Source organism: Papio anubis, chromosome 6 (assembly GCF_008728515.1).
Source record: "Papio anubis isolate 15944 chromosome 6, Panubis1.0, whole genome shotgun sequence".
Classification (NCBI taxonomy): Eukaryota; Metazoa; Chordata; class Mammalia; order Primates; family Cercopithecidae; genus Papio; species Papio anubis.
The window spans coordinates 113313924-113330057 of record NC_044981.1 but is presented as its reverse complement, the minus strand read 5'-3'; the positions used below and the strand labels follow the sequence as shown (position 1 = coordinate 113330057).

The following is a 16134-nucleotide window of genomic DNA, read 5'->3' as shown; positions in this document are numbered from 1 at the left end:
CTAAAGAACCATTCGTTCATTTTGTTTGTCTTGTTCAAAGACCTTTATAAACTTCCTATTGCCTAGAGAACAGCAGCTCAGCATTTGTGGTTTCGTACAGCCCTACTCTCCCTCCTCTACCTACCTCCTGTTACAGATACACAGAATGAAGGGCTCTCACAGATATCCCTCCCTTTTCTGCTATGTGCATGTTTTCTCTGCCTGGAATACTCTTGCTTCTTGCTTCACTTTCACCTGTTTATGTGCAATTTTTTAATAACTTTCCTTGATATCTCTTCCACTTCCACCCTGTGCAAAGTAATCCCTTTTCCCCTAAGTTTCAATGGTATTTATTGCCAGCTACCTTGCATCAATGCTATTTATATAGTGCAGTCTGTTCTACTAGAAGCCCTGTTCGATAGAACAGATGGAACACATGGTTTATTGAGCACTTGAAATGTGGCTAGTGCAACTGGAGGTCTGAATTTTAATTTTGTTTAGCTAATTTAAATTCAAACAGCCCCAGGTAGCAAGTGGCTACTGTATTAGGACCATACTAGACTAAAAAGCTCTTGAACATAGTCCAGGACCTTTTTTTTTTTTTTTCCTGTAATGACTACAGAGAGCACCTGAAAGCCACAGTCTTGTTTTTTCCTTATTTTCTCCAGTCTTGAAGATAAAAGACACTGAATATTTACCGAATCAATAAATACAGAAATCACATTTACCAAATACACAAGGACTCCTCTAACTATTTTTGTCCCAAATTCAAACAGATTAAATAAGGAAGAAGAAAAGGCTGAATGACCAAAATTCCGGTTAGTTACTCAGAACAGAGGGATAGTTCCATTGTAAAAGGATCTATCATCTCTCTATAACAGTCCTCCTCTTAGTGAGATAAAGGAACTCTCTGAAGTTTAAAGCTCTTGGGTTTTAAAAAACTATTTACTTAGCAATAATTTCACGCTTACCAAAAAATTGCAAGAACAGTACGGAAACATCCAGATTCACCAATTTTTAATTGTTTTATTTTAAAAATAACCCAGATTCACCACCAAGGTTTAAATTGCATCAATCTCTTCTTTCTGTATATGTGTATAACAGAGATGTGTGTATGTGTGTATATGCATGTGTTTTATTTTTTCTGAACCATTTGGGAGAAAATCACATATGTCATGTTCTTTTACCCCTTAATATTTCAGTGTGTTTTCTTATAAACAAGGATATTCTCATGCAAACGTATTCAGGAAACTTAACATTGATACAATTCTTTAATCTACAGCCCATATTTCAACTTCACCAATTATCCCAATAATGTCCTATATAACATTTTTCTCCTCCAGTAAAGGATCCAGTTTAGGGTCACGTATTGCATTTCGTTACCATGTCTTTAGTTACTTCTAGTCTGCAGTCTTTGTCTTTTATGACATTGACCATGATTTAAGAATACAGGCTAGTTATTCTATATTTTATTTTCCTCTACTTGGGTTTGTCTGATGCTTCCTCATGACTAGATAAAGTTCACTGCTGGTGCAAGGATGTATTTCTTATACATACCTTCTCTGCCCCCCACTGGTTTTTAGACTTGACCTACTCACACCTGTAAGTCTATAAGGCATTATATTTCTATTAAAATACGTACATATACATTCCATAAATTTTTTAAAATTTGCATAAAATACATTATCCTACCATTTCAAAAGCAATTGTTGGCTCTGTACTTTATAATGGTTTCAAAGACAAGTTAAATTTACTGAATGGATTCAATTTATCTAAAATTATTTAATCAATTATTTTATCATTGAGTATGGAAATAATTCCTCAGAGAACTGCTGTAAAGTATTAAAGTTCATGATTTCTTCTTGCCAGTAAAACTAGAATCTTTCCAATTTTGTAAACCCTAATTTTACTTTTGCTTCTCTTAATGATATCACCAATGGAGAATAATTAAATTCCGATATTGTAAATCATAAGTACGTTCAGCTTTTGAAGTGGCAAAGTATTTGAATTGGTGCTATAGCCCAGACTTCAGGTATTTTTTAAAGGATGAATGAGGAAAAAGGAAGTGGGGAGAAAGAACTTTAACTGTGGGGAAGGATCTGTTACTTAAAAGATGCTTTAAAAAAATTCTCACTGTAGCTACAGTGCTCACACTGGAAATATAAGAATAAAAATGGTCCTTTAGGATTTTTCTCGGGAGTAAAAATTGTTTCAAGGAAGAAACTGGCAGGGATATGGACATTTTGGACAGGGGCAGAAAAATGCCCTAGTGTTTTGGACACCATGAAAGCACTAGCATTTTTAAGTAAATATTTTACATTGTGAGACGTGTCTGAGTGTTAAATACTTTTTTTTCCCCCTAGGGGGAAACTAAACAAATATTTATTTAAGGAGATAGAAACTTGAAGGCCCCCCCTCCTCCCCTCAAAGCTAAAGCGTCTTTGGCTCTGCTTCTAGGACTTCTAGGAACGTGCAATTAAAATAAATCGAAACAACGAAACCCTCGCAGCGTTCAGATTTCTTTTCTCCCCCTCAACTGCTCAAGAAAAGTCAGAAGCCGACAGTTGTTTTCAAGTCTCGAAGTTGCCAGTTGTGAGGCTCCCAAGACGTCTCCCGCACACCCCAGGGACGATTCCGCACGGGTCCCTCCCGTTAGCCGGCGGCCTCGGTGCGGTCGGGCTCCAAGGGGGTGTGTCCCGGCCCGCAGCCACCCGGCGCCCGCCTCCGCCGCGGGCCCACCTGCTCCTCTCGACCGCCGCTGCGCCCCGGGGTCCGCCCGGACCCCCGGACCCCACCCGCGCGGCGCCGCGGGCCGCCCCGCAAGTCCCGCCACCCGCTTCCGTACCCGGCCAGCCCCTCCGCGAGGTGCAGCTGGGACGCGAGCTCAGTTCTTTTCTTCCCTCAGCCCAAACTGCTAGCGGCCCCCGTGGCGGGAGGTGTGACCCGCACCCTACCCCCAAGGATGGGGGGCCCAGGCCGAGAAAGGGGGGTCCCAGCCCTCCCCCGGCTGCCCGCACCGACGCCCGCCTCGCACGTCCCCAGCTGCGGCCCGCGTCCTCCATCCAGCCCTTGTAAGACAGGCGTAGAGACTGCGAGTGTCAGGGGAGGGGTACGGGGCGGCGAAAGAGCATCCACCGGCCGCCGCCGCCGCCGCCGGCCGCTCCCCCGCCGTTCGGCTAGGGGAGGCCTCGTCGCAGCCGCCGCCTCAGCCGCGGCCGCAGATCTCGCGGTGTTTGCCGGCCGCCGCGCCGCCATATTGTGTGACAGTATTTTGATTTGGACTGGGCTGGCAGAGCCGCGGCGAGAGCGAGCGAGAGCTGGGGGGGTGGGGGGAGGGCAGGCGAACGCGAGGGGGGTGGGGGCAGAGGGAGGTGGGGAGGCCGAGCAAGCCGGAGCTGAGGATCGGGGAGCGGCGACGCCGCCCAGCCGTCGTTTTTGATCTGCTGCAGCCGCCGGCGGGGCGACCCAGCCCGACCCCCTCCCCTCCCCCTCAGCCAGGAGCGGTGGCGGCGGCGGCGGCCGGAGGGAGTTGGCGGCGGCGGGCGAGCGGAGGGGGCTGAGCGGGGAGGGAGGGAGGGCTGAGGTGTCCCCCCTGCCGGGTGGAACCGGAGGCGGCGGCGGCGCTGGCGGCGGCCGTGGTGGCGGAGGCGGCGGCGGCGACGGTGGAGACGGCTGCCCTAGTGGGAGAGGCGGCGGCGGCGGCGGCCGAGGAGGAGGAGGGGGAAGCGGCGGCGGCGAAGGGTAAGCGGACAGCGCTGCCGGGCCTCGGCGGGATCCCCAGCCCGGCTCTCCCTTCATCGCCCCGCACCCCCCTCCGTCTGGAAGGGGCTCTGCCGCCTCGCGAGGCCCGTGCGGGGCGTCCGCTTCTAACTCACACTCTTCCTCCCTCCGCCTCTTTCCTTCCCCCAGTGGCGAGGCGGAGAGGGAGGCCCCCCGAGTCCCCCAGTCCGGTGGGGGTGGGGAGCATCGGGCCGGGCCTGGGCTCTGGGGCGTCCGTGCGGGGGGGAGGGGGAGCTTCATTGGAATCGTGCGCCGGGGAGAGCCCCGGGTGGGGGAGGGCCCCAGGGTCTGGGGAGGGCCCCTCCCTGCGTCGGCGCCCCCGACCCGCCCCCAGGCATGTGTGAGGTGGGGGCGGGGGAGGAAAAATCTCCTTTTGGGGAGCCGAGGTATAGTTAAAGATGATTTAGGGGCGGGGGTTTTTGGGGAGAGACATGGGGCAGTTATATGAGAGTCGAGCGAGGGGGAGAACATCGTTCCTTTGCCGATCTTGATTTTCTGCAGCTCTTTGAAGTGGGGGGCAAGCCTTGCTGTGATTATGTGGCCCCTTAGATCTCACTGGATGTTTCTAGTTTTCTGTCCCATCAACCTCAAACCCTACGATTGTGGTTGAGGCAGGGAGGCTGCAAGGGTCTCTTGGCGTTGCCTAACAGGTGACAGGTGGATCTTTCTGTTGCTGATGCTCTGAGATGTTCAGGCAGAGTTGTACACCAAAGTGTCAGAGACCGTGTGAGTTTGTATTTATGTGTTTGGCCATGTTTCATTCCATATATAGTATATTTGAGATGTTAGGTTTCCATTCTTCAAGTTAGCTTAATTGTTGTGGATAAATTCTTCAAATGTTTCTGATAAGAGGGGTTTCCAGGAGAGTGAAGGGAATTTGCAGCTTCACAGGGGTTTCTCCGTAGTTCATGAAATTCAGGCCCCCAGTGCAGGCTGTTGAGTGCCCTTATTCATTGGAAAGTTCTTGAACGCTAAGATCGTATTCAGAGCAACTGTACGGCAATACAATTTTGCATCCATTTTGTCTGTTTTAGGTAAGTTTGTAAAGTGTCTTAGTTTTGGGGTCAGATTGATTCACATTTTGGAAAAGGAATTTCGTTTCCGCTTTAGTATACTCTAAAGATTATGATGATCATTATGCAATTCCAGATTTGGCCGGGAAATTTGGTGGGCATGGAATAGAGTATTTGCTTTCAGTTTTTTCACTTCTGCTTACCACACTCTTCATACAGTAGCAGAGTATTGACACCTTTTCAAAAATATCTTTACATTCTTTGTAACAATGAAATCACGATTTTAAACTTTGACGGTTTGAAACTTTAAATTTTGAAACCATGGCAGTTTGTAATAAAGGAAGACTTGTTTTTCTTTTGTTGTATGCTTTGGCTAAGCATTTTAATTAGAAACAATGGGAAGAATTGTTAGATACTTGAGCTATAGGCTAAATTAGGGTACAGTTAGTTTAAGGATTCTACTGCTTTTAAAAAACATGTATGGAGAGAATATGTTGAACGATGGTACTATCAATGTGTTAACAGGAAATAGAACAAAAATTCCAGTGATTCAGAACTTCTGTTTGGGTTTTTCCCCCATAAGTCTAATCAGTTTCTAATAGAGGGTGCATAAGTTTTAAATCTTTCAAGAATCAAACTGAAAGTTGAATATATCAATTATAGATGAATAAGTTATCCCTTGCATATACTCCATTATTTCTTTTTTCTCTTGTGTGCATCGAATAACTTTTCCTGAGTTTAAAAGTATTCTCTTAACGACACCGATGAAATGCTACTATTGAATCCCCTTTAGTTAACTGTTTCATAGTAGAACGTGTGCTTTAGTGACTCATTAAGAAGTGGGTAAAATAATGAGAACCTCATCAAATACGTGTTCTCTGAAAAATAAATTTTAACTTAATCCCATTAGATTGAAATCACACCTACGCTTGGTCCTCTATTTAATGGAAAAAAGCACTTGCCTTCAGCTGAGGGTATTGCTAAGACTGGGAAACAATTTTTTTTAAATTTTGTTTTTGTTTTCTTTTTTTTTGTTTGTTTTTGTTTTTGTTTTGAGACAGTCTCGCTCTGTCGCCCAGGCTGGAGTAAGTGCAGTGGTGCGATCTTGACTCATTGCAACTTCCGCCTGCGGTCAAGCTATTCTCCCACCTCAGCCTCCCAAGTAGCAGGGATTACAGGCGCCCGCCACCACGTCCGGCTAATTTTTGTATTTTTAGTAAAGACGAGGTTTCACCATGATGGCCCGGCTGGCCTTGAACTCCTGACCTCAGCTGATCCACCTGCCTCGGCCTCCCAAACACCTAATGAAATGAGGAGGTTTTTAAACTCCGCAGTTACGCAAGCAGATCCCCACTTAGGTCAGTATTGAGAATTGCTTCTTTAGTGTTAATAACATCTTACACTTGGGTAAATGTCTTATTACATTTGTGTCTTGGCAGAAATAGTTTATTCTACATCCGTAGTTTTCCCAGTAAGGAAAATTTATTTTCACAAAATACTGTTTAAAATGAAATGTACATATATGTATCTGTGAACGTACTGCATTTTGAAAAGTAAGTATAATGTAGGCTATTTTACTTTATGAGAATGTCTGTTTTCTAAAACAGCATTTTTTTTGAGTTATATAAGCAGATCAAGACTAAAAGTTTATTTTTTATCATATTTTAGAATTTTTGCCTTGTTATAGATATTTTGGGGGAAGTTCCTGATAATCTTTTCAATATATAAAGTTCATAAATTAAACTGTAATTGAAAAATCGAAATTGTAATTCCATTATATCTCTCTCTGGCCAGGTTCCCATGACCCAGAACACTAGTAGCACTTTCCCTTTGTTTCACTTATGTCATCTTTATTTGATGTAATATTGGGTCTCTCTAGAATAGAAGGATTATGAGGTAGTAACAGAGGTACATATGAAGATTGGGCAAAACAGTAATAAGGAAGAGAGACAGAGGATAAGATGCTAGCAGAGAATTAGATGAAAAGTTTTAGGCAGCTAGGAATGTGGAGATGTGGGCAGCGGTGGCTGCCAAGCACAGGAAAATGATCATGCTGAACTGTACGAAGGAGATTGCCTCTGAGCCGTTTCATAGGTTCTGGCACTCTCTATATGTCATCTTATTTAAAACCCTCTGTATTAAAATGATAAGAATTTGGAGACATTGAAATTATATGGAATTTAAATGTATGCATATTCATGTGTTTTTGCCTCTGACTCATATTTCCAGTATACTTAAAGTATTTTAACGTTTTGTTTCTGATTATTCTGGTCCTAAAAAAATCAAGGACGCTGCTTACTCAGAAAGCTAAAAAACCTGAGTAAGTACTCTTAGGAGTTATACTTTTTATGTTTTCTTTAGTTAATCACTAAACTTGATCTTGATAAAACTAAGGAATTAGAGATTGCTAAGAGGGTGCTATCTTTTTCTAAGTATCCCATCTCTCAAAACAGCCTGTTTACTAGCAAGTGGTACTTTACCTACATTCATTCAGCCTCCTAAGAAAAGAAAAAGATGCCAGAATAATGATCACACAGCTCCTACATTGAGGTTATGCATTTTACTTGGATTTTTATTGGCTTATTTTACAGAATATGTTTACTTTATTTCCTATTCCTGAAGGAATGAGCACAGTGAGAAGTGTCAGCTGACGAGTAATGTTTCAGGACATCCAAGTCAGAATTATCACAAAGTAAAATTGTGTATGTTTATATGAATAAAAGATGTCTATGAAAATTGATTAAAGTTTTGGCACTTAAAAGTGCATTTGTTCAAAATTTAATTTACATACACCCCCTTACCTTTATGCTTCATAAATGAGGCTTTGCTAAATGTGACTTTTTGATTTGCCTTATTCATGTTTAATGTAAAACTTTAGTAAGAAATTTTATTTCATTTCTCATCATGTATTCCAGTTAAGAATATGATACCCAGGGAGTGATATCCTGCATAATAAAGGGAAAGGAACTAATATTTATTGAATGCCTACTGTGTGCCAAGCTTTTCTTCATTTCAAAAATATTTATTGAGCACTTATTATGTGCTAGGGACTCTTCCAGATGCTGGAGGTGCTGTATTGAAGAACAGACAAAAATAGCTGTTTTCATATAGTTTACATTTAGTGGTAAAAGACTTAATAAATGAGTACAGTGTAATATGCCTGGGAGAAAACAGTACTGTGCAGAAAAATAAAACAGAAAAGGGAGTTAGGGAATGAACATTACTTATTGATCTTTTTAAAAGCTGTGTAATGGGTATTATCCTTGATTTCAAAAAGCAAAGCCTATCCCATACATAAAATTTTTGCTTTAAGAATACACTTCAAATTTCAGAACACAATTATATTTGTACTTCAAAGTTAGAGTTTCAACCGCGATTTCCTATTGTTAGTACTTCAGAAAGCTGTTTTATGGCTGGATAGAAAATTGGAATTTTGAATCCCGATTTTGCCACTTACTAGCTTGGCCACTAGATTTGGGACCAGTTACAATTCGTTAGCTTCTCTGAGCTTGTTTTCCTCTGTGTAAAATGGATATGGTATCTTTCTTTTTCTGGTGAAGGAACATTGTGTCATATCTTGTTGAATAGGTTGATGAGCTGGATCTCAGCATTTTAACAAGTAAACAACAAATATTGTATAAAATTCCAATTCATGTAAATACTTTAAAAATATTTAGTACAGTGCCTGGCACATAGTAAGTATAGAGTAAATGTTTGCTTTTTGTCATTATTTGTTAATTCAAAGAATCTGTTACATAAATTATTAAGGAACGTTTTTGCAAAGATAACTCAAATTGTGAATGGGATTTTTGAGGAAAAGTGGAATAACCATGCAAGTTGCAATACTTATTTTCATGTTTAGACTGGAAGATCACGAAACAGCACCTCAAGGGCAAAACATGTCTTCCTTTCAGTCTTTACTTCACATTATTTTCAGGGCTTGACCTGTAGTTAAGAGCTCAAGAAATACTGTGTGTTAAATGTTGAATGGTTCTTAGTGATCATTTTTCTGTAGATTACAGCTCTTTTTGTAGTGAACTCCTGAGTCTGAAAAGTGGCTGCACTGGAATCTCTACTTTTAATTTTAAGCACTGAATAAGATATTATTATGCAAAGTCTTTTAAATGCTATTTTTTGAATCTAGCCAGAAGTTCAAAAAATATTCTAGAAATTGAGAGGAAGAAATCAATTATTTGTAGCTAGATTAGTCTTTATTAACCTATTTCTATGATGATGTTGGCATCAAAGTGAAAAAGTAATATAGCAGTTTTTAAAACAGTAGAAGAAAATTCATGAATAATTATTTGCTCTTAACTGTTAAAGAACAAGTTTACCTTATCTTTTTAAGATAATTTCAATGAAAGTGTAGATTTGTCCTGGCTTTATGGATTAAATAGCTTAGTCATTTACTTACAATATTTCCTGTGATGCAGGAAATATTGGTGTTTTCACTGAAAAATGAAAACGTCCCACCAGCATCCCACCTCCCATCTTCACAGTAACCATTCTTAAGATGCTTAAATCTTAGTACCAGTCAACTCTTTCGTGTTCTGTTGTAAGTTATCCTCTACCTAAAGAAAATAATTTTAGCTTTCCCCAAACTTAAGTCTTCTGTCAAGTTCTGAGGCTTTTAGTCTTTTACCCAAAATATTTCTTGGATTTTTAAAAAGTTCCCGACAAAGCATGTATTGTGTGCTTTATATTTGAATATGAACAAATAGGGTGAAAAGTATTTCATTTTAGTATTTGGTGTGCCACATTACTATTTTAGAAATCAGATAGAAATACATACAACTGAACATTTTATACTCTTGTAATTTTTTTGTTTCTTTGCTTGTTTTGAACAACCACCATCTACTATAGGACAGAAATAATTCCTACAAGGTGTCAGTTTGAGTGGCTTCAGAAAGGAAGTCTGATTTACCTCCAACAAGTACAAGAGACAAGAGCAGTATAAGAATTTGTAGTATTTTAATTGCCTTGTTAAAAGAAAATGGAATTCTTGTTTCACTTAACAAGAAAAACAAAAACCGGCCTAGTACCAGTGCTCCTAGTACAAGTCGCAGAAGCCAGATAATAAAGTAGAGGTTGGAAAGGTCCTGCAGAGAGAGAGGGAGAAGGAAGCAGCAAGAGTATAGGAATGGGGATTTTAGCAGAGATTTTGGTAGAAATATGTGAATGCCGATTGTTAATAGTAGACTTGTCTAAAATAATGTATTTAAGTATGTGTGAAAGAGTAATTTTTGCTCTGTAAATTTTTATTCCCCAGTTTATTAACCATCATCTGAATCATTAAATATTATTATTCATATTTTGAATTTTAGCTTAAAGTTTTACTCTCACATTGATATTAAGGAAAATTATTTTTGACCTTTAATATCTTAATGTTTACCTTTTTAATGTTAGCAAAATTGAGCACATCACAAGTTTGCTTCCTGTCGGTTTGCCAGTGAAGCACGCCAAAGATACTGCTTGGCTCATCAGTATAGAGCCAGTGGCAGTTCAGGGGAGTGACTTTCCATTCCTCATCAATGAGAGAAAATACTTGCTAATGCAGATGAAAACTTGAACTCAGCAACTTGACCTTGCAGAACATTGTCCTCAGGCCAGGCAAGTTTTGTTTAGTCAGAGAAATCAACAAAAGCAGTAATTCTGGTATGAACTGTGGCCATGGGGTAGAAGAGACTTTACCTGGTTTTAAACTGTGTAAAATATTCCTTTTTTTTTTTTGGAGTGCAGTTACACAATCATAACTCACTACAGTCTCAAACTCCTGGGCATAAGCCTTCTTCCCACCTCAGCCTCCTGAGTAGCAGGGACAACAAGTGTGCGCCACTACACCCAGCTGTTTTCTAAAAATTTTTTGTAGAGACGGGATCTCCCTTTGTTGCCCAGGCTAGGAAAATACTGCTTTTGATTTTGAGTTGATCTCTTTGTTAATTTGTCAGCTTCTCAGCCCCCACCGCTTTAACTAAATATCTTAACTTTACCATGTTGGAAGTCAGTGAAGTATAATAAGAAAAGCTCTGGGCTTTAAAACCGTATGAGCCCAAGTTCAAATCTGAGTTCTGTTGCTGACTGTAGCTATGTGGTTTTAGGCATCATTCACAATCTCTGAGCCAAGGAGTTTTCTTCAGAAAAATGGATATAGTATTACCTACCTTTCATAGAACAGGTGAATTCTTGTTCTAGTTACATTAGGATATGTAGTTTAAATAATGGGAAGTAATTTTACATTTGGAATTTTGCTTTGTTAGGTTTTTTCTTTAAGGTATCTGTCCACTTCATTTTTCTTCAACAAATATAATGAAAAAGAATTTATATACTTTTTAATTTACTGTAACTCCTTAGACCAAAGATGAAACAAACAGAACATCACCATTATTTTTTTAACTACAAAATAAACATGCAGATTATTAATTATTTGTATTTTTCTTACCTATTCCTGTGGGAAAAGCTGCATTTTTGATTTGAAATTAGTCCACAAATCTATAATATAGTTCTTTGTAGGAAAAGGATTAGAAAATTGGCATGGATAAGCTTTTGAAAACACCTCAAATATGAGGTTTAATATAATACTACAAAACTTGTGCCACTTGATCTGTGTACTTTTCTATTATATTTATGTTTTAAGGGAATGTCTCGCTGTGTTGCCCAGGCTGGACCGCAGTGGCACAACCACAGCTCACTGAGGCCTTGACCTCCCAGGCTCAAGCGATCCTCCCACCTCAGCTTTCCGAGTAGCTGGGATTACAGATGCGCACCACAACTCTTAGCTTACTTTGTATTTTTTGTTGAGGAGAGTTCTTCCTATTTTGCTTAGGCTGGTTTGGAGCTCCTAGGTTCAAGCAATCATCTTGCCTTGGCCTCCTACCTAAATGTTGGGATTACAGGTGTGAGCTATCACACCCAGTCTGTTTTAACATTATAGCAATGGATTTATATTTCGGTAATAGGTTATCTATATTACTATAGTACCAGGAAGAGTAAACAAATGGTATTATTATGTTAAAATGTTAGTTACACAAATAGCATTCAATACTGATCATTACAGCAAAATAGTCTACAGCAGGTACACTGGTTTACTCAGTAGATTAAGACAAAAATTTTTAGCCTGGGTGACAAAGCAAGACCCCATCTCAAAAAAAAAAAAACAAAAAAACTCGTTGCGTTTTATTAAGTTCATAGGCTTAGAACATTCTGTAACGTATATACGTGAAATCTGTTAGCCTAGAGGTAATAAATACTCTTTAATCTTACACATGTGCAGTTCTTGTGCAATCTGTACAATAAAACCAGAAGCGCAAATAGGAGATTGAACCGTTAATCACTGGATAAATGACATGTTATCATGGCAGAAAGAATTGTAAGGTACATGTTGGTCTTTTCAGCCGTGTGTGTGTGTGTGTGTGTGTGTGTGTGTGTGTGTGTGTGTGTGTTTTGAGATGGAATCTTGCTCTGTTGTCCAGGCTGGAGTGCAGTGGCACAATCTCAGCTCACTGCAGCCTCCGCCTCCTGGGTTCAAGCAATTCTCCTGCCTCAGCCTTCTGAGTAGCTGGGATTACAGGCACCCACTACCATGCCTGCTAATTTTTGTATTTTTAGTAAAGACGGGGTTTCACCATGTTGGCCAGGCTGGTCTCGAACTCCTGACCTCAGGTGATCTACCTGCCTCAGCCTCCCAAAGTGCTGGGATTACAGGTGTGAGCCACCACGCCCAGCCTCGGCCATGTTTTTTTAAGTGGTTTTTAGCTTTTGTTGTTGGAAAAAATCACATGTAGAGTGAAGTATTATGCACAGAAGTTTTATTTTTGTTTTGATGAAATGCCATTATTTAGAAAACCTAACATTTTCAAATCCTTTTGGATAGGTCACTTCATATCAGTAATAATTAGGTCAGCAAATTAATTTTGCTTTTTTGTAGTTTGCAAGAGTTTATCTTATGTTCAGCAAAGCTAATACTTGCATAAAAATTTAACTGGGAGAAACTGCCCTTTAAATATTAATATTCAGATCTGTGGTATGAAGCCTATTATATAGATATTTGCTTCCACATTCTTGATATCCTATGGACTATTTTGTCTTTTACGCTTTTCTTTTATACTAGCATTTCCTGGTTGTAGGTTTCTGTTATTATTTATTTATTTAGAAATGGGGGTTTCGTTATGTTGCCCAGGCTGGTCTCAGTTCCTAGGCGCAAGCCATCCTCTTGCCTCAGCTTCCCGAGTAGTTAGGACTATGTATGGCATGCCACTGAGCCTGGCAACTTGGTTAATTTTTAAAAGGCAATTAGTGACCTGACAAACATGAGCGTCTGCTCTTCGGAAGTTGAGCAGCTGTATGTTGCAGATGTATGTAAGTGTCACAGTTAGGTAGTTACTAGAATTGTGAGAAAATGTGCTCAAGGAACCATCCAAGGGATCCATGTCAAGTAAAAGTTGCTAGAAATACAGATATTTTATAATTTGCGTTGAGAGGAACTGTTACTGTTTACCCTATGCTTAGCATGTACCTGAATTGTACTTGACTGAAGTACCGTTTGCCACTCTTAGGGTGATTTTATAGGAAATGGAAATATAAGCACATGGAAATGGGGATTTCAGAAGAAAATTCCCACTTCCACATATGACGATTCTGCTTTTTTGCGTATAAAAGTACATTGACACATGTTGAATGCCCTTTGAGATTTGTCTAACTAAGGTAATTGTTTGGCCTACATGAGACATACTCATTCTCTTCATGAGATATTTCCCCTCATGAACAATGCCATACATTTAAAGGATGACAGAGCCATTGCTGTAATTTTACAAGTGGAACAAGAAGTAAGTACTCTTATTGAAGGTAATTAGTTCATGGGAAGGTTGAAGTGGTGATCCTAACCAAACCAAGCTATTTATCAGTACATCAACTTTTATAGAATATAAAATTATCAAAAGAACAGAAACTCCATAGAGCGTATTTCATATGTCCTCTATGACATGCTTATGCAGAATAGCTGTCTAACCCAAGAAATCTTGCCTTACTCATTCTTCCATTGTGTCTCATCTCTACATTCTGTTTGTTTGAGACGGAGTCTGCTCTGTCCCCTAGGCTGGAGTGCAGTAGTGCAATCTCAGCTCACTGCACCCTCCACCTCCCAGGTTCAAGCAATTCTCCTGCCTCAGCCTCCCAAGTAGCTGGGACTACGGACGCATGCCACCACACCCAGCTAATTTTTTGTATGTTTAATAGAGACGGGGTTTCACTGTGTTAGCCAGAATGGTCTCTCTCTCCTGACCTCGTGATCTGCCCGCCTCGGCCTCCCAGAGTGCTGGGATTACAGGCGTGAGTGACTGCACCCGGCCTCTACATTCCTTATAATTCAAACTGCCTTACTTATCCAATAGTTTTGAGTTCCTGCTGTGTGCCTATACTTTGCTAGGTCAAAGGGGTGGACAGATGTGTAAGATATAGTTCTTGTCCTTAAGAGACATATATACAAACAAATGTGATATACTGTGACAAATGCTGTGACAGGGTTAAACATAAAATACTTTAGGAATCCATAGGAGGTAGTATCTCCTATGGATAAGGATTAGGCAGTATCTCCTATTCAGTAAAGGATGAAAGGATATGACAGGGAAATCTTCCTAGGAAAAGTGACACTTAATCTGAGTGTGTATCAGATAGGCAAGGAAGAGAGTTACAGGTTGCAGTTAGAGAGGTCTTTTTAGACAGAGAAACACCATGCATGAAGGATGGAGGTAGGAAGGTCCACATGTACACTGTAACTGTGAGTAGTTCTACAGTGCATTAGGTACCAGTGGTGGGTTAGCTGAAAATGAGGTGGAAAATTAGAAAAAAGAGCATTAAGATATCTGTATACTCCATAAAGGAGATTTGACTTTATCCTTCAAATGATGGAAGACAAGTCCTTAAATTAACATTCTAGAAAGATTCTCTGGCTGTAGTGCACAAAATACTTTAGAAAAGAGCCAGGCGTGGGAGGAAGAGGCAGGCATATAAGTATCTATTTGAGAGTTGATTAGGACCCGAACTAAGGCATTGATAATGGGGTAATTAAGAAGTATAGGTAATGTGTTTGAGAAGGAAATAGTGAGTGTGAAGTAAAGCAGTGAAGATTGCACATGCCCTGGCTTGAGTTCCTGGGTGCATAGTTGTGATGGTGATATTCACCAATACATAACAGACTAGGGTTGCAACAGGTGAGGAAGACGTTTGAGTTCTGTTTATTAATTTTAAGGTTCTGTGGAGGGTGAAAGAGGAAGACTTCACTTTATATGGAGGAGATAGAGAAAGCTTCTCTGACTAGATAACATTTGAGCAGGTACATGAATGAAAATAGAGGCAGTAGCAAATGCAGTGGCCTTTAAGTGGGATGTGCTTGCCATCTTCTAAGAGCAGGAAGGCAAATATAATTGGAGCTGAGCGGGGTTGTGGGGAGGAAGTAGGGTAGATGATACCGAACTTTGTATGCTGTTCATGTAGGGTGTTTGGATTGTGATAAGGACTTTAGGTTTTACTCAGGATGGGGTAAGAAGTCACCAAAGGGCTTTAAGATAAAATCTAATTTGTATTTTCCCCCCTCACTTCTTAGAACATTATTTCTTGGCATTTGTATGTGTGTGGTTCTGTAACATTATTATGTATATGTATAAATTCATGTGACCTTCACAATTAGGTTTTAAAACTGTTTCATCATAAAGAGACTCCTTTGTTTTACCCCTTAAGTTTCACCTTTCCTTCCAGCCTTAACTCCTGGCAACCACTTACCTGCTTCTGTTCTCTATCACTGTAATTGTCACTTCAAGAATATTACATAAATGAAATCATACATGATGTTACCTTTGGAGATGGGCTTTTTTTCACTCAATATAATCCCCTTGAGATCCTTCCAAATTGTTGCATGTATCAATAGTTCATTCCTTTTTAATGCTACAGATTTTACCGTTATATGGATGTACCACAATTTGACTTTGGAATTTCCAACTTTGGGTTGTAAAAATAAAACTGCTGTGAACAGCTTTTACAAGATTTTATGTGAAAATACGTTTTCATGTCTGTAGGATAAATTCCCAAGAGTGCAGTTGTTGGGATGTGTGATAAATGTATGTTTAAGTAAGAAACTGCCAGACTTTTCCAGAGTAGCTGTACCATTTTACATTCCCACCCCCAGTATGTGAGAAACCTACAGTTTCTCTGCATCTTCCCCAGCATTAGTATTGTCAGTATTTTCTTATTTCACTCGGTCTAATAGTATATAGTGACCATTAATTTGCATATCGCTAATGGCTAATGATGTTGAACATATTTTCGTGTGCTTCTTTGCTGTCTGCGTATCCTCTGTGGTGAAATGTGTTCA

General features: G+C 40.3%; 1 protein-coding gene across 2 annotated transcripts in view; it reads left to right on the top strand.

Annotated features, from left to right (window-relative positions):
• The first annotated feature begins 3407 nt into the window (after positions 1 to 3407).
• The window catches only part of TAB2 (TGF-beta activated kinase 1 (MAP3K7) binding protein 2), a 91096-nt gene continuing 78369 nt past the window's right edge, over positions 3408 to 16134 (top strand). For both annotated transcript variants that reach the window (XM_031667356.1, XM_031667355.1), the window contains exon 1: positions 3408 to 3720. The gene's annotated coding sequence lies outside the window, so the exon portion shown is untranslated. The remainder of the gene's footprint in view (positions 3721 to 16134) is intronic.